The sequence below is a fragment of the Corvus brachyrhynchos genome, unplaced genomic scaffold (assembly GCF_000691975.1).
Source record: "Corvus brachyrhynchos isolate BGI_N302 unplaced genomic scaffold, ASM69197v1 scaffold26, whole genome shotgun sequence".
In the NCBI taxonomy this organism is placed as follows: domain Eukaryota; kingdom Metazoa; phylum Chordata; class Aves; order Passeriformes; family Corvidae; genus Corvus; species Corvus brachyrhynchos.
Genome location: NW_008239324.1, coordinates 12,701,301 through 12,728,800, shown reverse-complemented (window position 1 = coordinate 12,728,800; position 27,500 = coordinate 12,701,301). Strand labels below are relative to the sequence as shown.

Genomic DNA, 27,500 nt, shown 5'->3' with positions numbered 1-27,500 from the left:
ACTATAATTTCAGAATACACTGCTGCTATTGTTTATACGTACCACATAATGAAATGCTACTCCTGTTTTCACCAGATGGTAGCACATATAATTTTCAGGCCTTCAGTTCATATCATAATACAAACAATTGGTATGGCAAATATTACTGGTCTATAAACACTTCCACTGTTCCACAGTGCATACACGAAAAAAAATACAATTTTTCCATTTCACCGTTGTAATAGAAACAATTATAATTTCTGATATTCCAACATATATGCATATTTGGTCACTTCTTGCCACCCAAAATAAACGAAATGATCAAACCTCAGACTGTTTGGCTGCTTCAGCATTTTAAATGAAAATCAAATAGTAACAAAACTATGCAAATATCAAAATGCTTAAATGGTACAATACAAGATGTATCCTTAATACATTTTAACAATAACACATGCTGTGTTCCTACACTGGAATAACATCATCCATATGAATCCCAGGAATTTAGTATATCTGACAGTTTCCCTCAACCACCCATAACATTCTTTCCTGTCTCATTGTAGCTGGCGAAAGAGAATTCTATAATTGAGTGGTACAGAACATGTGCCCTCCCTGCTAGAAGATGACAGATGGATTATAAAAACTTCAAAGCAGAGCATTTGGAGCACCAGGGGAGAGATAGTGGGTATTTGAACTCTCAGTCTTTACCCAGGAGACAATGGCACTCTGACATGGTGCATATATCAAGGAATGGTGTAACTAGATAGACATAATCTTTCTTTTCAGTAAGTATTTAACATTCTGTTACGAACAAGTTTCAGCCTAGCTAAAGTGCAACTCATCTTAATACTAATCATCGTAGCCTGAAAGGCTACATGCCCCCTTTTTTCAATTTTGGCTCAACTGCTCCTTCATAAAACTGTTTTTTAAAGGACAGAAGCAGCGTTACATTGGTGCTCAGGTAGCAGAAATGCTATTTTTAATCTTAAAATTAATATTTTGCTGGGATTTAGTATTTGCATATGCGTAGGTGAATCTCTTTTGCTTGCTGGAATGCTTATTTGCATTGTCTGCATTTAAAGCTTGCTCTCCATCAGAGTTTACACACCACATGTTGCTGATCATTCGCTAGTTACTAAAGTTCCCTTAAATTATTAACATCCCTAAAAAAATCCTTATAATTCCAGGGGCATAAATCCTTTCAAGGAATTGATCCTTTCACTCCTGCTGCTATACCACAATGATGGCTGAATGTCTGATGCCATCTTTATTAAGATAAATGATAAACTGAAAAAAAAACCCCCTCATCTGTCTGCATCTTTTAAACACCTGCTAGAAACACAGAAAAGAGAGGATCCCATTCACACCAGAGGTGCGTTAAAAATTTCTTAAAGTTAACAATAATTGCACCAGCACACAGATTTTCTAAATCATTACCTTCCCATACAAACACAGGGGTTTGGTATATCTTGAAATTGTTCATCAATTTCTTTTTTTACTGCTACTGTTACAGCCATTGCTCCTGGTTTATTAAGAAATTACTTGCTGAAATTGTTTTTAAAAATACCTATGACTTACTGTAAGGTCAGAAATAAAAACGAGTTTAAAGGTCTCATTTGTCTATATCACAAAAATCGCACACACATGATTTGACACAGTTTGCAGCCGCTGCTCAGGCAAGGCCCAGGACTAGAATAGCAAGGGTATTATTGCAGGTCAGAATTGAGGGGTACTGGCAGAGCTGCGTGTGGGAAAGCTTGCATAACAGTCACCCTGTGCCAAGCTTTAGCCTTTGTTATTAGGCCCTTTAATGAACGCCATATTCACACAAAATAAATAAAAAAATATGCTGCATATTTTAAGTAGAGTGAATTCAAAACTAAACAATTGGAAGCTTCAATGCTACAAGAAAGCCACACAGTAACTATTCCCATTCTCCTACAAATGCATTTAATAAAGTAACATGCGAGCGATTTTAAATATTTGATCCTTTTATTATACAGTCGAAACTGAAAAAAAAAAAAAAAGCAAGCAAGCACTCTGGAAGATGATGAGGCTGTAGTTTTTAAGTAGCAAGTAAAAACAATAGTACCAAGATAACAGAGAAAAACAGAAGCAAGTAACTTTGCAGCTGTGTTAATAAAAACGTCCTAGCTCCAGCAGTGGAAGAGCTCTCGCTCACGCACTGCCCAGTGCTTCGCCATGGATGGCTCTCTAGCAAGAGCACTGTGGCAAAACTGCAAAATTGCCTACTAATGTATATTTTTTCCTGCACAAAACATTAATCCCAGTCTTTACAAGAGGGTAGGAGGTGGAGGACTGTGATGCTTTGAAGGAGACCTGTTTTGAGAAACCCATTTTCATCTTTTCTTTTTTCAGTGATCTTCTGCCATACTGGAATGTAAACACCACAGGAATAGACAGAATCTCGAATTAAGGATTTGGATGCCTTTCTTTAGAAGTAATCTTCAAAGAATGTACATCCCAAACATCACAGGAGCTCAACAAGCTAGGAAGCTAACTACTGCCTGTAAAACTGCACAGGTCATACCTACTACTTACTACCAGCTTGGGTCCTGAATTGCTGGAAATAAAGACAAAATTGTTTTGAACCGCAGCATATTTGACAGACAGGAGTATCAGGGACAGTAATGTTGCTTTAATGGAAGAAAGCCATTCTTTCACAATGGCACTAGTGTACTTATACACACTGTGTTGTTGAATTAAAAGTTAGCTCAGCAGGACCCTAGCTTTATTTTTGTTAGTAGGCATCCACCATCAGTAGTCGACACTAGTGCAGAGGGAAGGCATGTCTTATTTACAGATGCTATTGTGCAGGCTTTAATAATAGTAAATACACAGAAGACAGACTATTGTGGATGGAAAAAATCTTTGGTTTAATGAACTGTCAACTCGTCCATCACGATGTTACCCAACCTAAAACCGCCAAATCTGGACAAGCTCTTTGATGATATAAAGCAGGCAAGAGGTTTTGCTCACACGCAACAAAATGGAAGAGATTGCTGCCATTAAAAATACACTAGCCCATGCTAGCATTAACTGCCACACATTTGTTAGATAATAGCTTGATTTTTTTCCTGTGAGAATAGCCTTCTGCAAGAAAGAGACATTTAATCAGAGTGATACATGACATCCAAAAACTGAAACCAAAAATTATGGCATGAGCTAAAAGCAAGTTGTCTTCCTGAAGGCAGAATACTGAAACATCTTTAAGATTAATTCTGGGAGAGAATTCTGAAAGTCGAATGCTGAAAGATATTGAAAATACATTAATTATGCACAACTCAGGATCTAGGAGAGGTTAAACCCCAACTTGGCAGAAAATTGAATCCTTTTATTTGATACAAACTTTGTACATAGTGATGTTGTGTCCTGCATCCCTAATCTCCCTAGATCTACCAATGGAGCAAAAGGGCTGCAAGACAAAGAAATTGGAGATTTAGCCATTCCAGTGTCATCCTGCAAAGAAATTGAATGGAACAGGCACTGTGGAAAACGGCTTCTTGCAACCATTTGTGGCAGAGGTCAAGCCTCAGACCTACCTGGGGCAATTGTCCATCTTGTTCTATCAAACATTTATAACGACTTTCTCAACTAAAGTGGGATTCAAGGAAAGGAGACTTTTCACAGTTGCATCTGATGACTCTCTCAGGAACAACTGTCAGTCACATGCATTAATTTTCTGTCACCTTAAGCACTAACCAACCTTTGAAGACATGCTCCCCTACTTTCCACAGTGCATATTTTCCAGTTTTATCACAGCTGAATATTAATCCCTTATATTAATTTTGTGTGTGGTGTGTGTGCATGTTCATCCCTATGTGTGCATTTTAACACTGGGGACCCTTGCTTTCTGCTCTGGGTAGTCTCAATTTTAATACTTTAACCATTCATATTAGAATGCTCAAAATTTTGGAGGCTAATTTTGAATCATCTGCATTTTGATTCCCGTAAGGGCCAAGCACTTATTTTTCATTACGAAGTGCAACAATAGCTGTGCTCAGGAAATCAAGTCCTATGTCTCTGAGGATTATTTTTCCAAGAATCAGACACACCAAATAAATTATGTCTTTGGCAAATGCAATGCAAAAATCTATGTATTAGACACACATTCAATTTCATTCTACACTTAGATACTTAAATGAAGATGAATCTTACACATTTGCTAAAGAGTTGATTGGTCTGTTTGATAACATGATGCTCTCCAAAAGGTCACCAATTTGCCTAACCATAGAAACAACCACTAAGAAGAGCAGCTAAAGAATCAGATTCCCTGAGCACTAAATTTTGAGGAAGTTCTCTGTCTCCAAGGACACAGATAATTCCAGAACATAGACATGAATTCTGTTCTGGTTCAAGGTATGAGAAATTCCTTAAGGTAACAATTTTTCCTTTTTTAGAACAGTAAAGGTCACAATCTGACACTTAATTATGACATGAATGTTCAACAGAGTGGGTAACTGATTTCTCAAATGGAAGCTGAACTGAACAACCTCTGTGGTAGCCAAACTCACAACAACCTCACAATAGCATGCCCTCTTCTTCCCTAACCCTCAAAAGTAACTCCATCTTCCCACCCTTTCTCACTGATCCACTCCCGTAAATGAACTCTAAAATTTCTGACTTTCCTGGATCCCTCTGTGGAGATGAAGTCAGCTCTCGGGAGTGCTACCAAAGGCCCAGAAGGCAGCAGGAGACGCAATGATAAGAATGATAAGCTATCTTTAACTCATCCAGTCAATCAGTTCTTTCAGCCATCAAGTGATGCAAGCACAGTTCTGGAACCAAGGTCCTTGTTTTCCAGCTGAGTTAAAAATTTGGTAGCCTCACTTTTCCTTTAGATAACAATAAAGGTACTACGAGAAAAATCAAATATCAGCACTCTTCTAAACATAAAAGACCCATCATCTCATGGTCTGACCTACTGGCAAAGTGCCAGAGGACTGCTGATAGTTTTGTGGGTGCTACACGAGCCTGGTAACTTCAGTTCAATTAAGGTAAGAAAAGACTCCTCCACCAACACACTTACTCTTTTAACTACAAGCCCAGATGTCCTAGTCTGGGAAAGAAAATGTCATCTTGAAATAGCATGTGAAGATAAACAATAAAAAATGGAGCAATTAAAACACCCCTTTGACTCCACAGCAATTTTTTAACCTCACCTATTCTTTTTACCTGTTTTCCCAATAATTTTTCATATCTAAAATTTCAACAAACATTAATCAGAACTGGACAAGACATTGTAGGAATACAGTGGATGAAACTGGACTAGTGGTCCATTTTCAGGAGGGACTATGAACTATTCCTGTATACTGGTCTTACAAACAACAGAGAAGATTCAAACAGGTCATCATAAACATTTAATTCTGATTTACTTTAAACAAATCTATACTTTTATTTCTTTGAGCTACTTCTGCAACACAAATAAACCACAAAATTATTTTCAAAGGCACAAACAAGGTCTCACTTCAAGGTCTCCTAGATGTACACAAGTTTAACCCACTGTTTACTCTCTCCCAGGATACATCTCATCTTTAATAACTATAACTAGAACACTTAATCTTTTTACTCAAGTTATAGACACTAAAGGTTTCAGTGCTGGAGGGTGCTGGTTCTCTTATCCATGTCAACCAAGGTAACAATTCACAAATAGAAGGTGATGTAACTAGAGCATGTTGTGCTCCAGTGCTCCTGGCAGGTAGTATTGACTCTACCCTCTCACCATCTCCTAGCATGGGGAATACTGCGAGAGAGCTCTTTTGCCAATGGTCAGGGACTATAAAGAGCAGCATTAACCTCACTAAAATAGAGAAGTATCAGAATTCACTCTTCGAGCAAATATCCAACTGCCTGATATGCTCTCCTATTTCTCCTAGGAAAACCCTAAGATTTTCCCAGCAGGTATCTCCATCTGAGAGTCTTCTTACCTGGAGCAACTGCTTCAGTGTGCACCTGATTGTGAAACAAATAGTTGCTAAGAGGGAATCAGGGTTCTAAAAGACCAACAGGCAAAGACCACTCAACCTGATTACAGCATTCAGTGATACCATGAAGTTGCACTCCTGTTTTCACTTCTATTTTCTAAAAATGGGTAAGAAAAAAATATTACAGCAATTCAAATCTGACCTCTTGGCTGAATCATTTCACCATGGAACTTCTCCATCAAACCATTCACAGGGGAAAATTCAAGTGTATCTCTCTAGAAATACAGACAACTAGAAAGTTGCTTTCCATGGTTAATCTCTACAGGTGAAGAGTTAAGCTTGCCCTCTTGCTGCCAGCTTTTCCAAAATCATGATATTTAACCAGGGACCAGGAGTATTTTCAAGAGCAAAACTGTCAAATGCTGATTTGAAAATCTTCTGGGGAACAGTATCAAAGTTGAAACTGCTTTACGGCTTCTGTGACATACATGGTTGGAACTCAAACAACTTTCCAAAGGGTCAAGAAAAACTTCTTTGGTTTAGGAGCAATCACTGGCTGAGCCATTCTGTTTGAAGGCTGTGGCTGGAAGGTAAACTTGGGGTGAGGAATCTGTGCTTCAGCCCAACCAGAGCAAATATGTGGCAGATGAGCATCAACACATAAAAATGTGAAGGTTTAACAACTGGGGAAAGCAATCTAAACAGCCACGTACAATAACACTGAATTTGGAAATGGCACGTAAGCACAGAAAGAGATCTTGCAATTGACAGTCCTCTGGAATCATTAGTTCAGTGACAAGCAAAGAGTAAACACAGCCTTAGTCATTCATTTAGAAGGGCATTAAGAGCAGGATGGACAGCACCTTTCTGCCACAGCAGAAAGCCCCGGTGCACCCATGGCCAGCATATATTGTGTGCCACTCTGGCCTTGCCCTGTGAAAGAATGTAGGGGAGTCAGAGGTATCAGAAAGGTCAAATAAAGTGATAGAGGAGGTAGAGTTGCTGGTCCACAGGAAAGATGAAAATACTTCTTTTCACAAACATCAGTAATCTTGGAACCATGCTGCCACAGATGGTGGGGCAACACACATACTGCAGACTGGATAGGTTTGTAGTCTGTAGGTGCATACTGTGAGGATTAGGATGGACCCTCCAACATCACCACAATGACAGTGGGGACCAGGATTTTGTGAGGAAAATGGACCACCAAAAGCATCTGGGCTCACTTGGCCTCCCTAACCAGTACCTCTCAGTGCCAGCACCAGGCAGAAGGGCAAGGTGGGCCAGTGGCCTTCTGCAAGGGCATTTCTTTCACGGCAGCCAAAATTACCACCCTGCAAACATACAACAAGACTTTCCTCCATCTACACTCACTCAGCCCAGATCCTCTTCATTTTTCCAATTAAAACAAAAGCACATTCGTATACTTTTCATGAATAATATAATAATATTTCTTAAAGGTTGCAAAAATTCTTTTACCCACTTGGCAGACAGATATGCAAGCACTGCCTGAGCTTCAGAGGTGATTAGTGCCCCAGTTGCAACCCCAAGACTCATTCATAGCAAGAGGCCTCCATCACGTGTAAAAATCACCTCCCAATTAATTTCTCAAGGCCACACAAAGTCAGGAAAAGAATTGAGAATAAAGTTCTGTCCAGTGCTTTATCAACAAATTTCATTTTCAGGTGTCCTCCATTTTTTCTCCTGATATTATGGTCATTCAAGCTCATATTTCACAGATGGACACCTTTTGCTCCAGGCATACACTACTTGATCTATTTTAGAAATCAAGCACAAGATCCTCAGATAGGGCCAATCCACACACTCACAATGCAGGGTAACGTTATGCAGAGGTCACTTCTGAGCTGTGCATCACCACTGCCTACGGGAAACTACTTCTGTGCACCCAGAACTGCAACCAGGGTTTATAGAGAACCCTTGTCACTCCCTATTCCCACCTGCAACATCTCTTTTCCCTCTGTGAATTAAAAAAAAGGGTGTGTGTGGAAAGAAAACATGGTACAAGAACCTAGAGATCAATGATGAAACCTTTGAATTCAGATACTTTAGAGCCAGATTTTATCAGTTATCAATTCCACCAGACAGAATTTTCCCCCAAATCTATATTATTTGTCTAAAAGGGCACTCCAGCATATAAAAACAATTCAATGCTATAAATTTACATATGATATAAAATTTATTTGCTTGCCCACTTACAGAAATACCAAGAGTTAGACCTTCCTCTGATTTATTGAGGTGAAATTGAAATGTGGCAAAAAACTTAGAAGGTCACTAAGATCCTTAATGAAACACCTGATCACAGAGGCCCATTTAGAAAAGAGAATTCCAAGTTCTTTGGCCTCAAGATGCATGGCAAATCTTAATTACAAAAGTAATGGAATACATGCTGAAGGCAGCTAGAAGACAGATGCAAATAATTGCCATTTTTTAAAGTATTTTGCAGAATTCGTTTGTAGTTCTTCATAGTCTCAGGAAAGAAAATCTGAAGGAAAATGGCAAGGTATCTGTGAATAGAGCTGGGTAGAAGATCAAGTTTCTCCAAGACAGAAGATTTTTACACTAGAAGGAGAAAGTCAACCTGAAAACCATCTCCTTCCTTTGAATGTTCTAGAGCAAATCCACTACAATAACATGAGGCAGAAAAATACAGGGTGGAAAAGACATTCAGCGTTTACATTAAATTCTGCCTATGCACGTTTCACAGCAATACAGGGCTCATGTTTCAAACAGGATTGGAAACAAACAGCCCCTGATGGAGTCCTTGTGAGCAACAAGAGAAACCAGCACCCACAAGATGCTGTTGCCAGAAGTAGTGCCAGCAACTGGTCCTTTCACCCTGACAGACACATTAAGAGACCCAGATGTCCAAACCGAAGGTTTTCTAAAGGAGAAATCTAAAATATGTTTGGATCATTCATATATAGAATACTTCAGGCTACAATCATTCTCAGCAAGAGATTTTCCTTAATACTTGTCTACATCTGTCAGCTCATGCTGATACATACTGTAGCTTTATTTTTATTGATTTCAAATTTTAAAAATGTCACAAGTTAATTCACAGATCTTTAGAAGAGACCAACAGAAACTAAACTATTCCAACATCTTAATGGACCCACTTCACCAGGAGCAAATTAGTAGCCACAATCAGTAAATTCATAACTAGGTTTTTATAATTTTAAGCTGCATGCAATGTATGCTCTCTTCTACGCCACCTCCTTGCCACTGGAGAAGCAAAGGGTTTGTATTTTCCCTTTATATGACCATCTTCTTGTATCTTCCAGGCATATAATTTGCTATTCTTTTTTTCAAGGTAATGGTAGTGGTGCATGGTGCTTTGCTTTGGAGCCAATTCCACACTAAATATCGATGAGTAGCTTAATTAGGGACTAGTAAAGGAAAATTAAGGGTGAGAGAGACTGGTTAAACAAAACCAAACAGTGATGATGAAGAATGTGGACCCAAAAATGCATTTTAAGAATTCTACATGTTTTAATGAGTAATACTTGTGAGCTTTTTAAATCATTTTGTAGCTATGACTTCCAGTCATGAAAATATATTCAATCTCATAAAATGTCTGATATTAGCATGCCTCTTCAAGTGCAAGTGAGTTGTCAATAAGACAATTAAGACAACATCAATAATACACACTGCATGTTATTATCTGCTATTCGAAATCCCAGCCTATCCAAAGATCTCTGGAAACAAAGGGTACATCCAACACTGGCAAAAACATCTCCCACAAGTGAAATATGTAATTCTGAATGTATGCAATGGCACTCCTACCTGTAAGGGAAAAAATGAATTGCTTTTAAATACAGAATAAATAACTCCAGGTAATGTAAAACCTGGCTCTATAGAAGAAATGGCTACAATAGAAAATTAGCAATCCTGTGCTTAAATCAATCACTTCTATCACATGATCCAAGTCGATAAAACTACTGAATAAGTGCTATCATTGACCTTAATCAGCCAACAATTGGCACACAGGGATCAGAAATCGTAGTGAGGAAATCAGTTGTCCCTAGTAAATTTTAGGGTTTGGGGGAACAGCAGACATGCAGCCTCTCACGGTACCTTCCTATCCAAACTCCACAATGGTTTTAATAGGAGGAAGAAAGGACTGAAGTTAAATAAGCAAACTTCCAGCAGACTCCTTCAGGTATAAAACTTAACAGGTGCACATGCATTTCCATTTCATAGCTGAAGAATACTCCACTCCTGACATTTTTCTCCCTCTGTAACACAGGAACTGTAGCTAAGCATACAATGAAAACAGCCCTCAATGATTTTATTTGCTTATAGGAAATAACCTATCTGGAAGTGAAGGTGATGAAAATCATTGCTGCACAATGATTAATTTGGGCTTTAATCTTGATGTCCCATTTCATCCAAAGTTGCCATTAAGCTCAAAAGGAGAAAGGACTACATAACTGGGACCTAACATTTTTATTTATCCACCTCATAAGCTGAATGTGGTTTCAGATTGAACAGAATAGATTTCCCTGTAACTAATGGACCAGATATATTCATACAATGTCCTTTTATTGATTTTATTTTCTTCTACCTATTGTTTACATTTTCCTTTGAAAAACACATAACTGTCATTATGCTGTAGATGTCCTTTACAATTATTATATCATTCACTATTTCTTAACAAAAAATACATGTTTTGCTACAGCATGCTTTCTAATGAAAGACTCCCCACTAGCCAAACTGGAGCCTAAGTTGTTAGAACACACTGTACAATTTGGGAGAAACAGAAGAAAATTAAACCCTTTGGAATTAGTTTGTTTGGTTTTGAAATATGTGTCTTTAAAAATTTAAGAGGAAAAAAAAATGGCTAAAGGACAGGCTTCATTTTAGACACATTCTAAACAATAAGCCTATTTATATAACTGATCACATAATGAATTTCTAGGCACTTTATGGAATGAAAAGCCTTTTGCACTGCAAAAGTCATACCGCACACAGCTTTCAAGTTTCAGAAAATAAATATTCAAAGGGATGGAGCAATAAAAAGATATTAAGTATTTTTAACCCACACTGGTCTGAAATTTTACACGGTACCTTAAAAAACCACAAAGAATCTTGTCAAATATCTACTGAGGATAAGTATGTGAACAAATTTAAACATACTTTCTTTGTTTACCAATTTTTTTTTTCACTCTTCCTTGATTTATATTGCAATATTTTGTTCCTAAGTTACAATTATGCAAAGTACAATTTGTTTTGGATGACTATTTGGAATGTTTACAATTATTTAAATACAATTTACTTAACTATTTTGAAACCAAATGATGTGTTGAATTAAAGAAGGTTCAACATTCAAATTACCGTCATATGCTCATTTCTCTGCAAACTGCACTGACAGCTGAGGACAGCACATTTTCATTTGTACAGGGTGCCTGGTGTTCCATCAGGTTGCACTGATTTTAGAATCTTTTCACCAAAGGGCAACTTTCATGGAATCAACATCCAACTTATCGGTCAATATGGAAGCCACGAGCTGAATGTAGGCAGAGTAGAGAAGAAAAACGTAAAGCCATGCTGTCATCTATAGAACCTATACAGAACTTAAGCTACAGCTTACAGAGGCAATGATTCAGCTACCAGATTAAAAAACATTTTCAAATAACCAAATAACTTTGCATGCAAGAGCAGCCTTCAGAGACATTCACATTTATGCAGAGCCAGCTTTTGCCAAAACAGCAATGATCTCAAGTGTTTCAGTTCCTTAACGCAACTAAGCCTGAGGGCACAAGGAAGGGGTGAGGTTGATAAAGTAGGAAGCACACACACATAAGTATCTTTGACAGACTAAAGCTTCCAGCAGGATCTCAACCAGGTGCAGCCACTTTCATTAGCCAGGTCTGAGATCACTCGCATGCTGACTACCAAGTCCTACGAAAATAGGAATTATCTGCCTGTGCCACAGCAGTGTTCATCCACACGCTCTGCCACTGCTGGACATCCTCAGGATTTCAAAACTATACACATAATTACAAAATATAGATGGGTATTTGTGTTTAAGTTTTTGGGCAATTTTGATAGACTTCAGTTCTTTAACTTCATTGTGCTGTTTAATTTCCCATTAAAGAGAAAAAATTCTCAGTTGTACAGATGGGACAAGACAGAGTCTGGGATTTCTGAGGCGTGCGGGAGAGGAGATGTGTTAGGACTTTCATCTCTCCCTTTCGGTTTCTACTGAAATCTGTTTCTTCTACTTGTACAATCAATAACAGTCAAACTAGGATTGCTCAGATTAAAAACACAGTTACCAGCTGGAACCCTCTGTGTATTTCCAGCTGAAACTCTCAGGACAGTTTTGGAAGCTCAGCCTTAACTGAACTCCTCAGGGTTAGGGTGTGTTTGTTTAAATAAAAGGAGAAGTTCAGATAAAGGGTGTAAATTCCCCATCTAAGGCAGCTATTCTTGGAACACCTTAGCTCTTGGCAATGGAAACTGAGTCACAGTTTCAGACGCCCCTTCCAGCATGGAATATGAAATGCAGTTTTGGAGATTTCAGTGTCACTGAAGTCAAGGCTATCCCTTTGATACTCAAAGTCTAAAATAGGCTTGAGCTAAATACTTCCTTGTCATGAATAAACCAAGTTCAGATACTTAATCAGGTTTTCATTTCTGTGGGATGGACCACTTACATTATGGCTATCACTGTGATACCAAGCCTTTGGTCAGTAGGGCATCTCCGGCTGCTACTGTGAAGAGTCAGGAGCTCTTCTATCTGCAGGTGTCAACCTGAGGAACTCTACTAAAATCCAGCTATGGCCAAGCCAGAACTGATAGCAGGTCTGCCTAGAAGAGCATTAGAGGATTGCCTGATCACCTGAAATTCCAGGGCATTTTTCTGGGTCAGAGAAGATCACAGGTGTTGCCACTAAAGAAAACCACATGCCAGCCACCAATCCTTAGGCTTTTTGACTAGGGAGAGTTTCCTCAGGATCACCAGAATGACTGAGGAACACAAATCAGCACCCTGTCCATGGGAGGAGTAAAGCTGAGAATTATTCTGAAGAGAAAATCTTGGTTCCAGTAAACTCAGTGGTAAAAGTCCCCATTATTCAATGGAGCCAAGATTTATTCTTAGACTATAAGGCCAATAAGGAAAACAGAAGCAAGAATTTTACTTAATCACTCCTTATGCACTGCAATAAGGAGATGGGTCAAGTCCTCCCTGTTATTATCAGAGTTCATGTGAGGACAGAGACAGGATTCTTCTCCGTTTTATTTCAAACCATCTTAGACACATCATTCTTTTCTTCCTCTTCTAATGGGAGTGCAGAAACCCTGAAATCTGGGGGCTCACTCAGCTACCAAGGGCCTCTTGGTAGCTCTGCCACACAGATGGAAACAGACTGCAATTGCTGCATAACCTATGCTGTGCCCCAAGCTGCAGTAGCACTGCATGGTTTCATGTAAGTGACATGTCACAGTCAATAGCGAGTGTGTCAGCTCCCTGACAGGCACACGACGTGTGACACCATCCTCCAACGCCGCTCTCTTGGGCAGCCTCCGCCTCTCAGGGACAGCATAAACAAGACTTGGTAGTGAGGAGAGCAGGACAGGCACTTTCTGGGTTTTCTCAGTGTTGTGACGTGCAGCTGCTTTGGAGAAGTACCACCACAAGCAAGTGTCAAATGTCACTCATGTTTCCGCTGTGACTGCGAACATGGTGCAGTGCATAAAACCCAAACGTGCTAGTTAAACTGTGTAACTCCTGAGCAGTGCCCTCCATTAAATGTAATTGCATTATCTGACAAATAATCAATGTTCAGATGACACTCAAGAGTCCTAGCTGCTAATCCTGGGCTAAAACTATCTGATATTTGCCTCCTTTCTGAGGTTTTATACTGTGCCTGTGCTTCAATATCAGCCCCAAAGGAGAAGCAGCATCACAAATAAGGTCCTGGCTTCCAATATGAATTTTATAATAGTGCCATTAGAGAGATGAAGAACATAATCTGGTTTTGGACAAAAGAGGACTCAGTCTTTGGCAAGCAGAATGACAGAGCACCTTGTTTATATCATTACTTATGATATTTAGCATGTTAATTTTTCATTCCGTTAGGCTTAATTCTTCAATATTTGGTACAGATCTCTTATTTTACCAGGAGTTCCAATGAGAAGGAAAAGAGCAGTGACTTTGATATCAAGGTCTGCAAAGAAAATTAAAACAGCAAATATTAGTTCAACAGAACAACCTGTGAGAGTGTAAGAGCTATTTGATATGGCTGTGAGCTGCTCTGATCTGAATGCATAGAGGACAGCACTACCCTGGGACACAATAAAAAACTTCTCTCATTCTTTCCTCACCTTCCTCTTCCTCAGCTGGGCCTCCAAGTTGGAGCTCCCATGGTCTGCAGCCCCTATATCCCTGATGCTCCACACCTCTGACACAGGAGTGAGCAGCAGGACTCCAGCTCCTGCCTGTCCTGGCCACTCCCTTCATGTATTTCCCATCTTCATCACCTGTGTGTGATGGTATAAAACTCCTTAGAAGTCCCCTGCCTTCCACACTTCCTCATCTGTAGCCGGTAAGAGCTCAGCCAGGCCACCCTGGCAGGACCTGCTTCAGAGACCCAGCAGCTTCAGAGCCAGGAGTGGTCATGGGCAAAGGGAGCAGCCCCATCCCCTGGGGTGTCTAAAGTAGTCCTGCTGTGGGAAGGTGGTGCTGGAATGATGCCAGACAAGCCTCAGTGGAGAGAACAAGAAAATGAGAAGAATTTTCCTGCTCTTCACAAAAAAGCACAGTTCTGTGATGTGAGCTTAATTAACGTTTACATGAACACTGTATTTGTTTATATTTAATACATCTTTTTCTAAATGTAATTCAAGACCACAGCTATTTTAAAGTATGAAAAGCAATTCTTCCTTTGAACCACATTTTTAAAGGAACTACTATTCCAGCCAATTTAAAAAAACAATTATGAGACCACACATGACTTTTGCAATCACAGATTATTTATGGGAGCAACAGAGATTAAGAAAAGTTTTAAAAAACAAGAAGGTAATATGGCTTATTGCAGGTTTTCAAAACACTGTAACACCTAACTCATAAACTAACTGCACTGTGACCAGGATTTTTCATTACTTTGACTTTTTCTAACTGCAGAAGGCCCAATTCAGCACAGATATGCTTTAGCACCTGACTTCCAGTTTTAGCCAAACAACTAAACACATTTCAATACCACTGCTTCCACACTAAGTCAGGATCAAATGTTATTCCAGAAATGCTCAGTATGAGATCAACTGAAGCAGGACATGGCGATTCACAGCACTGTACCAGTAAGGTTTGGCACTGATTGACAGTCCTTACTTTATAAACAAGATGTGAACATCTTGTTTATAAAATCTGAAAGAGGGTTCATGAAATAAATTATATCCACAACTTATTCACAGCTGAAGGTACACACGATCTTCCCCACAAACTAAAGAATTCTGATAAGCTACAGAAACTTTTAACATACAGCCTTCCTGAGAAAAATTAAGCATGTAAACCAAAGGAAAAAAAAACACTGAACAAAATAAAAAGATGTGACCATTCTAAAGTATTCTTATTCTTCTCATATCACTTTCTCAAAGACAAGTGTGTTTATACTTTTTATAGGTGTCTTCATATCACACAGTTTTAAGACAGGCATGCAAGCATCTTATAAAACACTAAATTATTATTTACATTCTCCTTGTACACTTGCCAAACTCCACATACACCTGCTCATAGAAGGATAGGGCACCTGTGCTAAGGCAAGAAGTGTTTCAGTATGGGCTTCAATCAGAGAGCAGCAAGCCCTAATAGAATAAAAGGTAACTGGGTTACCTAATTGAAGAGTTTAAGTGTTGGCAATATCGTTGATAATAAACTAATAAGTTAGAAGAGCCTTCTTCACCTAGATGTCCAGCAATCATTGGACAAAATAAGGGCTGAAGATTGTTTAGAATTAATATTGTTGACATTTGAATACAAATTATCTTAGCAGGCTTTTGCACGCTGATTGTACGTTGCTGTTAAGTCCTCTTATTTCTACAGGAATAAATAATCCTTATTCAACATATAAAAACTGCCCTAGTACTAAATACTGATCTCAAGAGAGGGCAAATCCTAAATGGAATTAACTGTACAGGACTAAATTCTACTCTCAGCAGGGGCACATGGGAAGCACCTTGGACCCAGAACCAGGGACAAATGGCTTCCAAGTCTAGCAGAACTTTCAGTTTAGCAAGGAGAACTTCCATTTTTCACAGATGCTTTCTGGATAATTCTGTGAAAAAAACACACACACATCTGAACAGAACATGGAAAGAGTTCATGACACTTGACCGCCACCCCCCCGCCCTTTTTCAGTTAACCAATTTCCTATTTTAAATAAGAGATTACCCAAAGGAGGAAAAGCTGTCTTCAAATCCAATAGGAAAAGACATGTGCAACACTTGTCCTCCCTTTATCTGCCAGCCCTGTTTCTCCTGACATGCTTTCCTAGCACTGTGGCAAACCCAGAGACCCCGATCCAAGAGATCCTGCTCTGCTACCTATACACATAGCTGCAAGCATGCTAAAAAGCTTCTCCTTCACTTATCTTTAGTTTGCTCTATCGTGTTCAGCTCCACCACTAGCATCAGAGAGAAAAGTGCAGAGATTATTGGCATCTTAAAGGAAGAAAAAAGTGATGGCATCTTCAAGGGTATTTTCATTATTAAATCAGAAATTATAAAATTGGACCATGTTATTTTTTAAATAACAAAACATTTGCTCCACAATATAATTAAAACCAAGTAAAGAATGCACAGTTAGCAAAAGCTGTATGATGTGTCATAACAACAAGCAACAATAAAAATTTTCTGAAGACTTATGTGTAAATCTGTATTTATAAAGGAGAAACATAAAAATGAAAAGGTTTTTTCACTCTAATAGGTAGCATTTTATTTGACTTAAATACATGAAGCACATCTTCAAAAGCCAAATTTCCCAACAGAAAACCTCCTCAAAGCAAAGCACACCCATAAAAATAGTCCTCATCTGGTTAAAAACATCAACATCTTCTGAAAAGAGATGTTTTCTTCTAAGAAAGGTACATGAGTAGCTGTCATGCAGTTGAAGAATACAGACTAGCCAGACTATTTTTACAGAGGCATCAAATCTACTTTTAGATCTTTATACCAACTACGGAGCAGGAGAATGAAAATTGTGTTACATTACAGATTATACATGTGTAAACCATTTTCAAATCCAGCTATTCTTACTAAAAATGTAGATCAAAAATTTCAATACCTTTCCCAATATCACAGAAAAAGTCTGCACGATAATTTGTTTCTTTCCACAACAGTTGTATCATCAAATGCAAGTTCTGTCTAACTTAATGGTGGATGTGAGTTCACTGCAGAAGTTGTATTCAGTAAGCAAAAGGTTAATATTCTGAAGTCAATGATTTAGTACCATGACGTGGGAAGTAGCCAATCAACAGTTGGTGTTTGAAAGAGGCTGTGATATATTATATTTATAAAGCAGGGGGGTTGTGGTGATTCTTTCTTTTGCTTGTGCAACGATGATTTCAGTTAAAAGAAAACTAAATTCGACTCAGCCAGCTCACACCTGAAAACAAGATACTGAATCAGTGACAACAACAGACCTGATCATTACAACATTCATTAAGGTCTTCAATTAGTGAACTCAGTGGTGAATGTTGATCATAAAAACACTGGAAGAGTTTATATCTGCAAGCTTGGGCCCTATGAAATTCATGTTTCTCTAAGAGAAAGCCTTTCTCTTTTCAAAGGGTACCCAAGGGGCCCCATTCCTCATTTATACAGTGGGTTCATGGTGGCTACGGAGGGACACTGGATGAAGGTAGAAAGGTAGTGTAAGAAACAGAGGGAGGTGAGCTCAGAGTGCCTGTGTAATTCCTCTCTGTTTTTAGTGGCAGTGCCTCTCCAGACTGCCCCAGTCCACATATTCATAAAGCAGTCATCAATAGCCACAAATTCAGGCCATCCCCAGAAGAGCCCTTTGCTACCTAAACTATAAAGCAAAATAAATTAAAATCCAAACTAACTCAACACTTATCAGAAGCACCTTTTAAAAAAGAATTTAAGAGTTTTGATGCAAAGGGTAACTGTCAGCCAATATTTTACTCCTAGGATTTTATTACGGTTAACCTTCCAAGGATCTGACTTTATATATTCTCCATATGTGAGATTTCTATAGGTGCCAGCAGCAATAAAGGTATTTAAGGGTTGCAGGCATATCCCCAGATTCACCTCAGCTGTGGCAATCTCACAGCATTAACAGATCAGAGAGCAACCCAGAGCAGTTCTAAATGACTAAGACTGTTTAAACCAACTTACAACAGGTATTTACACACAGGTGGAAGGTCATCCCAAACCCTTGAGAGTCAGCTGCAAGGTGCTCATGATTTCCATGGACTTCGAACCAGCTGCTAGGAAATATTCAGGCTAGAATTTTTTGTTCTGTGTGACAGAGGGTAGTAGCAGTATTTTGTCTATACCTTGCAAGTATATATAAAAATAGAGTATAATTTTAAGATCAAATCAGAGCAGCACCACTGATGTAGTTTAGGTCTTGTAAAAATCAAAGTTGCACAAAAATTGAAGACCAATAAAAATGTTTCCATGGTTCTTTTTTTAATCCCATTGAAAACAATTTTTCGTTGTAAACATTTTTGCTAGCCAAGCACTGCAGCATTGTGCAACTGCATGACAGCCAAAGAGAAACTGATGAAAAGCTGACTAGATTGATTTCATTTTTCCAACCGGAGTGAAATACGTAAAAGGAAATAACAAAATGGTGAAGTTATTTTTACATATAAAAAATGTCCACATTTAATAAACTCACATGGAAACGGCACAACCAATGGTAATGCTTTTAAAATAGATCTACAGATCCCTTCAGCTCTGCATGGAAACAAAGGCAGGAGTGGGTTTCTGCAGCACCTTTCCCCTTCCTCAGGGAGCACAGAAACACCCTCTCTGCCGAAGTCAGACCTGAGCCTGTCCATTCCCTCTCCCCCCGTGACCTCCCAGTTTCTGTGTAGAAGTGTGGCAGGGGGTTACTACTGGAACTCAGAGCTATATTTATTCCCTTGGCTCCCATCCATCACTGTTGCAGAGCAGCCAGAAGGGGAACCAACCAATACAGCATGGATTCTGCCAGAGTTGTGCTGCCAGAGAAGTTAAGAATGAAAGACAGAGGAAACAGAAGATATCAAAATGATTATTTCTATCTCTAAGAAAAGAAGGATTTCCTCCCTTTGTGGATTCCCCTTCTACAGATTAAAACATTTCTTCTTTGCCTTTTAAGAGATCCTGACAGCGAAAAGTGCCAGTTTCATAGATCTTCTGCACCTCGAAGGAGGTTCTTCCTGCGAGAAGGAACACGAACAGTGCAGTATCCCTTGCATCTCTCAGGCATTTGTTGGCATTTACGCAGCATTTCTTTCCTCCTCCCAGTACTCCCAGACAGAGAGCCGTCCACAGCAAGCTCTGTGCTGCACAGGGTCCAAGGCAGTACCAGGAAAAAGGGTTAAAATTTCACCTATTACACCTCCAAGAGCTACTCACTCAATGCTCAGGGGCACGGAAGAATATTATGTTCAAACACATAATCCACTGAATAAAAATAATGGCAATGAAACTCCATTTCAAGATGAAAATTTTTTGGATTATAAAGATGCACCCCATCACCAACTGACTTTTATAATAGCTGAATTGTGAACTACTCAAGAAAGAATTTTTCAGTATCACAAATACTTTGAAGATTTTAGAATTTCCTTTTGTTCTCCTCTGGGACTAACCTGATACCTTTTGCAATTTTTCAAAAGGAAAAGCCAGCAAGACAACAGTAAGAATATGACTACTCTCACCATGTCACACTCAGGAGCACAGGCTGCGAGACTCTGCAACAGAAACAGTTGGATTCAGTCTCTCACATCACACTGGAGTGCCCAAGCCAAGAGTCGGTTCTCTTCTGACCCACTGAATAATTAAATGATTATTTAAATTGGAATAGCCTGAAGCAGGAACTTAAAAAGAAGAGCCAAAGTGTGTTTTTAAAGCACTCACCTGGGATGTGAGAAACTTGATTTGAAAAAGCTGATTCAAATCAGATAGAGAGGAACGATCTGAATCCAGCTCTCCAGTGACCCAGGTGCATTCCATAATCACCAGTTCATAATGAAGTGCAGAGATGCAACTCTTTTATTTTGAGCAGAAATTCAATTGTGGACCTGAGAAATCCTTCAAAGATGCAGCATGTTGATGCAAACTAATGAACTGGTATTTTTCAACTGCAATAAGAAAATGGCAGCTAGTTCTGGCCAGAAACTATATTCCTATATTTGGAAAGCCCTTAGCATGCCAAAGATACTACCAAACAAACAAAAGACTGAAATTCTAATCCAGAAGTTGTTGTGGGTTTCCTATTGCTCATTTATCTCATAGCATGTCCATTTATCGCAGGCACAGGCATACAGCTTTGTGTGTTAAAGTGAAAAAAAAAGGAAAGATGCTTGAACATTTGATTTTTAAAACAGTAAAGAATATTTCAAAATAGCCGAGCTATTTTAAGAGACACTTTATGGTAAAATCCAAAGGAGGGAGTAGTCAGAGCAGTAGAGGTTTTTTTAGTCTGTATTATGGTACTAATAAAGATACTGGGTTAACTTCTACTTGTTATTTTATTAGCCCTAGGAGGAATTATACTCCTATGGCAAAATCTCAATGAATCAATGAAGAGCAGTTACGTTAAAAAGGTAATAAATAGTCAGTTTATTGCATGATTCAGTTTTGGGTTGCCTATAATCTTTGCATTTTTTTTAACTCAAAAAGTTGGATTCCTTTCTGTACGCGAAATAATGAAATGAGAAAAAGTTTAATCAGGAAACAGTGGAGTTGCACATGTTAGTTACAGTGAAATTAAGAATCGCATGACATTCACCAGGTAAGGAAGGGAAGTTTTATCCACTGACTCAGTCCTACCCAAACTGAAATACAAAAAGCAGAATTGGATCCTAGGAACAACATCAAACTCAAGAAAATTTTTGCTAAATTTTATGCACTTTCCTGTGAGAAGGGAGATTCATCATTATCCTCAAAAATGCAGCATATATTCCAAGAAAATGAAGGTAAAAGTTACTTGAAGCAGCAATTTCAAAACTCATGCTGCTTTCCAGTATCGAGTCAACCCTCAACATTCAATAACCTCCGAAGTCCCGGTATAGACTGGAATCCATAACAGTGTTCATGCAAACCTTTGAGAAATAAAAGTACAAAGGAAAAAAAAAAAGAGAGAGAGCATGTGTATGTGAGTGTTTTTTTCAAAACTGGCATGGTTGAACGAGGGCACACACCTATGGGAAATCCTTGGCCTCTAGAGTAGAAGGCAGTTTCTACTTCTCCTGTCAATTACAAACTAATGCCAGAGAAGAAAAGGTTTCTCCCTAATTCACTCGATCAACACTTCACTGTCATATCGTTCCCTTGAGTAAAACTGTTATCAAAACTAAAATGTTGCACTGTTTTATGATTTCTGTGGACCCCTGAAGAAACAAGATCTAGGGAACAATTGTTAGGAAACACATGAAAATTAAATGTAACTCATCCATACAGAGATATCAAAAAAAATGTTAGGAGAGGAACATCCAGCCCACCATGTTAGCATTTGTTAATAGAAACCTGACTTTACACCTCCTTGCTTTCTTCACCCTAGCTCTCACATGCTCTTTCTCAAACCTAGGCTTTCCTTGAACTCATTTATCCTCTCCTTGCTGATAATTTATTCCATATGTCCTTTGCATGAAGTTATACTGCCTGAATTTCCTATTTACCCACGTTTCTCTAAATTTTAGATTAAAGAGACCTATCTACATCTATCTGTATCTACCATCAGTATTCCAGTGACGAGATTGATGGTAACAATGTCTGCACAATCTATGGACGCCAACTTATGAGAGAGAAATAAAACAGCATTAATACCACATGCTATCATTTAGAAAAATAAATTTAAGGCCAGGCTGGCAACCTAACACAGTGCTACGACATGGGTTACCAGGGCTAATTCCCAGATCAGCAGGGGCCAGGACTACGAAGGAAGCACTACACATAGCCCTGTTGTGACCAAGTAGACTGTGGTACTTGATAGCAACCCCTTTGTAGCATTGATGAGCTCAACAGGGCTCCCATCCTCCTCACAAAGAACCACAGTGACTGTGGCAGAACATCCCAAAGGCATAAAAAAACAGGAGGAAAAGTTTCTAACAGCACTTATTTAAAAAAAAGAAGTAACATAAAGAAGCTGTAATGAAATTCACAAAAAGGGTGAAACAAGCTTATCATAACAGGAAGAATCAGGACTGCCATGTACTCCTTTGCACCATGGTACCCTGACTCACCTACGGCTGATGGCAAGGAAGGCTCCCCAGGACATTCCAGGCTGTCCCAAGGCAGAGTAGGGGCCACAGGTGATCCCGTAGTAGTCCCGGCCACCAACCTCCCCTGCAGCCATCTCGGGAGTGAAAGTCAGCTCATACTCACCTTTTTCTTTCCCTTTCTGGCTTCTCCTGTTCACAAAACTGAGACAGGGCCAAATTTTCCCAAGCAGCCTTTCCCTGCCACTGTGGTACCCTCCTGGGATAACCCCTGCCTAATCTTCACCAGCTTCCACCCTCCTGGCAAGCATTCGCTCCCTCTTGGAGCCTGAGATTCCTACAGCTGGACAGTTCAACACTAATGCATGAAAAACGAGCTGCTGGTTCAAAGAAGCTCTGTTGCTTGCCCCACGCCATGGGAATGAAGCCATCATCATTATTTTCAGGCACTGCTACCTGCAGATCTGTCTGTTAATATCCTACCAGGATCGGCAGCGCTGCTTTTTTCATAACATGGCAAATACTTGTAAGGAATTACCTAATTCTGCTTTTGGTTATGTGAGTCTCAAATACTGCAATGCACAATGGAGGAAAGATCAGATATTGAGGCTCCTGTGGCTATTTTAGTTCTGTTTTCCTCATCTGTGTTTAAAAGACAGTCAGATTATAACAAAATTGTTTGTCTTTAATATAGTTCAATTTGACCCGATGAACCCATCTCTTTAGAAAACAATCTCACATGGAGTACTTAGATTAAGACCTGTAAAAAACAGTGACTTCAAAATACTTTCAAGGACCTGTCTCACAATTTTTAAAAAACACAGACAACTAGGCTAATTATAATTACTCCTCTATAATTCTTTTGCCTTTTTGATGCATCTGGTTATCTAGTAAGATGCACCTGAAAATTAGAGCAAATTTAAATTTAAGGGAAAGGTGCCAAATTCAGAATATGGGGAGAATCCTTCCTCTGGGAGCATATTTAGTGACAGCTTTGGTGCAGTTGGGCAGAGGTAACCCAAATCCTCCCTCGCTACCCTATTCCCCTGCCTGTTTCCTGATCTGGATCTCTGCTGTCCCTGAAAAGATGCTTCAAATCTCTCACTCAGTGCTTGGCTTCATCGCTTAACCTGCCAATGTGAGTGAAAATGTCATAGCAGTTATTGTGATCCACTCAGATTTCGACAGACGCTCCTTGGTTATTTCTCGTTAAACATCCATCGGATCATTACAATTTTCACTTGTTTCTAGCCAAGGGCAGATCCTGCTCAGTCGCTTGGTCCGACAAAGTTCATGTTCCGTATTCGGCCACACAACTGGAAGTTAGAACCACACAGCTGTACAATAACCTTGAGATTAGCCAATTAAGCATCAGAATTATTTTACTTTTACATATTTTCTTTCAGTAGCTCATCCTTTTTTCCTCGTCCACGAGTATCTGTGCCTGGAGTTCCTTCACTAGAGAAATTTGGATTTCCATCTACAGTTGCCAGAAATAAGTTTATTCATGGTTCTATAAAAGAAAGAGTAAGTATTCTATTTTTTCATCTGTGTTGTCTTTCCCTGAATCCAAATTCCTTGCAACTCAGGGAAATGCAAGGTATGAAAGAGAGGACAAAAAAATAGTTTTTCAAGATCATACTGCTTTTAGCATTTTGAAGAGCCGATATACATCTATTCGGGTATCTGAGAGAAAGTCGAAGATTAAAATTTAAATTTGCTTACAATCCTATTAAAGCACACTAAATCAGAAGATTTAAAAAAAAATGTCTTTAATTGTCCACACTCAAACTAGAAAAATAAATCTATTTATGGCTTTAGTTTCCATTTCATAAAGTTCATATAAATCATGCCTTTTTTTTTTTTTTTTTGTCAAGGCACTCTAAAAACACCTGTGCAATTCAAAGTCAACTTTAAGGAAAAATCAACATTTGGAAAAATTACTTCTTACTGATTTCCCCTACACTTGATGAAACTTGTGCTTCCCAGGGAATAAGCAGAGCACATTTTAATGGACTAGTGCATTTTCTACATCTGTTCTAATGCAAATCTCTTTGGTCACCTAAGGCTCCATGGTGGGTAAACAACCTAATGTGTCAGCTTTCGGTACTGAAGACCACAATTTCTGATCTCAGCACTGTCTTCATTGCTGCAAGCAAAACAGTGGTACTGATGTTGCAACTTACGGGCTACTCTCTTCTGATAATGAATGGGTTGGGTTATTGGCCTCTGGCATGGACAAAAATATGACAATCAGCCTCTTCATTATATAAAAGTCTACAGTGAAGACAGTGCCAGACAACTTGCTGAGTATTAGAGCTTAAATATGTTCAGACGTCAAAAAGCCCATAGAACAATTCTTTTTTCTTCTTTTCCATTAATAAAGACATAGTCAATTTATCAAAGGAGTTTTAATACAGTGCTTCCATCACAGAGACTTGTATCTTCAGGAAATCATTTGCAAAACACAGCTTTAGCCTGCAAATACTTCACATTCATTCCCTGCAAAAGTAACAGAGAGGCTGACCTTTCTTGCATCTGCAGTTGTTAATTGTCATCATCGTAACAGCACATGAAAACAAAGTTTAAGTCACTGGCACTTTAAAAACCTCATCATATTAAATCTCATTTACCTGCAGGGATAGAAATTCAGAGTCACGAGCAAAATCTGAAGACAGAGCAGACATGAGAAAGTGCACCCAGTCGCAGGGTTTAGCAACTGTACCGAGACTCTCTTCTCTAGTGCACGTTCTGAAACAGCAATCGAATCTCTCAGCACCTGGTACCAAACTGGAAACATTTTTCTTCTACAACATTCTGAAAACTTTAAACAACTCATCTATGATTCCTTTCCTACAAAGATTAACAGCACATACACTAGAAGATTAATTGAAAATAATTTCTTTTTAAAAAAAGGATAACAGAAAGGGTGAAACAGACCAGACTAGGACAAACAACTCAAGCTATTTACAAATATTTTTATAATGACTAGAAATCATAGAGCCCTCTTTAACTGTCTAACTTTAAAAACAGTAACAAAAAAACCAAAAACCAAACAAGCCCAAAAAATGCATCATCTGTTGACTGAACACAGGGCCTGATTTTCAAAGCTGCTGAGCAGCCACAACTCCATCTGAAGTCAGTGGAAGTGATGAATGCTCAGCAACTCTGCAAATCAGGCCCAAACTGTCCAGGGCTCTGCTAGCAGCCTAACAGGAGTGGTGTTTAGAGAAGGGGGTTTGTTGCAGAATTGAGGAGGTTCAAAGTAATCTGTCAAAGAAGTGCTGCTACATCCGTGAGTCGTAAAGCTAGCTGGCTCTCAGCTATGGGAAAAAAGTTAATTCATAGGGCTCATAGGGCTTGCATTTGTCAAGGAGCAGGACGTCAGTGCTATCATTATCAGGCAAATCAGCCAGGCGTTTAATGGTAGAATCAGGAGACATTTGCTCTCCACTATCAGAATGACATCATAACTAAAGCAGCCTTCGGCGAGGGGGGAGAGCCGGGGCAAGGCTTGGGCTGCACGCAGACTTTGCACTTCTGCTCGGCTCGCCCCACTGATGGCTGCTCCCCTTCCCCACGAGGCAACTTCCAGCTTTCAGCTGCCTTCCCTCCACAACTTTCCCTCGCAGCATCCGAAACACCAGCATCTGATTTTACAAAATACTTCTAAACCTGCCCAATCCAAAACTGCAATATTGCAAGCCAGACACTCGGTTAGGAGGGGATGGGGTTTACACAGAAGCTACAAATTCACTCTAAAAATTGCTGGTATTTTTAATTACCTCAGTCATCATCATCCTCCGTCAAATGAGGGGGGTACACACGCATGAAAAAGCTAGTTGCCTCTCTGATTTAAGAAGTAACAGCTTAGTTAACTTAGTCAATTTTTAAGCATACACAACCATATACACAAACAATCTTTGAATATTCCGACATATTTAGTGATGATCTATTCGATGACCAGAAACATAACAGCAATACACATTTCCCTTCCACAGTACCCGTAATTATACAAGTCAAACAGCACGAATTACAAACTGTTAATCAATTGTCTTTAAAAATATCACTACAGGTACACAGGCATGGTACAAAAGCCTCACCTTGTATAACAACTGTGAGGGAAAAAGTTATGAAAGCAGACAGAAAACCTAAAATCCCTGAGGCTACAAAAAAATCCCGCTATTGAGAAATAACCCAAGAGACCACATAGGGAATGTACAGCTTTCAGAAGCACTTCTCATCTTATTTGCACTTAACCTATTGATGTACTTATGCAGGTCACTTACTTTTCGGATATGTTTGAACCCTTTATAATCATGCAGATCGCCGCAGTTTTCACTTGGGCTTTTGTTTTTTTGGTTTTGTTTGGGTTTTTGCAAACAAGTTTCATTTAAAGAAGATCCAATTATGCAAATCTGCTCCCGGATAGGTAGTGAATATTCAATATGATGGTGATACTGTAATAGTTCAATGCAACGCACTGTACTGGACAGATTTATGAGGCAACGTCACTACTACGCTCTGGTCCTCGCTGAAGCATCTTGAAGTTAATTAAAGCTGCAATGTCCACTTTTCCAGCCACCCTCCTCATTCAGGTTTACTATTTCAACATCAAACCACCGAGGGGGCCTCCCCCCCTCTCTCCGTACATTTAAGCAGCCTTCCACCGTCAATGAACAATGAACAAAGATTTGAGCGATAGGGAGGGGGGGAGAGAAAAAAAAATCTCCACAGGAATAATCAAATCCGGTTTAAACAAGTAAAAATATAGTTTCTAATATTAAACTAGAAAAGAAAACATTCTTCTCCAAGCGAACGTGCAGAGGCGCTTAGCCAACCCCTTCAGAAAGGGTCTAAAAGCAGCCAGTCCTTTTTATTTCGAGCAGTGAATGAGCCCAAACAAGGCTTCTAAACTTAAAAAAAAATCTCCACAGGAATAATCAAATCCGGTTTAAACAAGTAAAAATATAGTTTCTAATATTAAACTAGAAAAGAAAACATTCTTCTCCAAGCGAACGTGCAGAGGCGCTTAGCCAACCCCTTCAGAAAGGGTCTAAAAGCAGCCAGTCCTTTTTATTTCGAGCAGTGAATGAGCCCAAACAAGGCTTCTAAACTTAATTATGACACTTAAAATAGTCTTTTTCCACAGAAGCGGGCGGCT

General features: G+C 39.1%; 1 protein-coding gene across 8 annotated transcripts in view; it reads right to left on the bottom strand.

The window, feature by feature from the left end:
* Window positions 1-27,500, bottom strand: part of ZNF536 (zinc finger protein 536) — a 346,807-nt gene that overhangs the window by 316,620 nt on the left and 2,687 nt on the right. Inside the window, exon 1 of one of the 8 annotated variants that reach the window (XM_017741034.1) lies at window positions 26,626-27,145. The exons of the other annotated variants lie outside the window; for them this stretch is intronic. The gene's annotated coding sequence lies outside the window, so the exon portion shown is untranslated. Of the gene's footprint in view, window positions 1-26,625; window positions 27,146-27,500 lie in introns of those variants that run through there. 8 annotated transcript variants of the gene reach the window in all.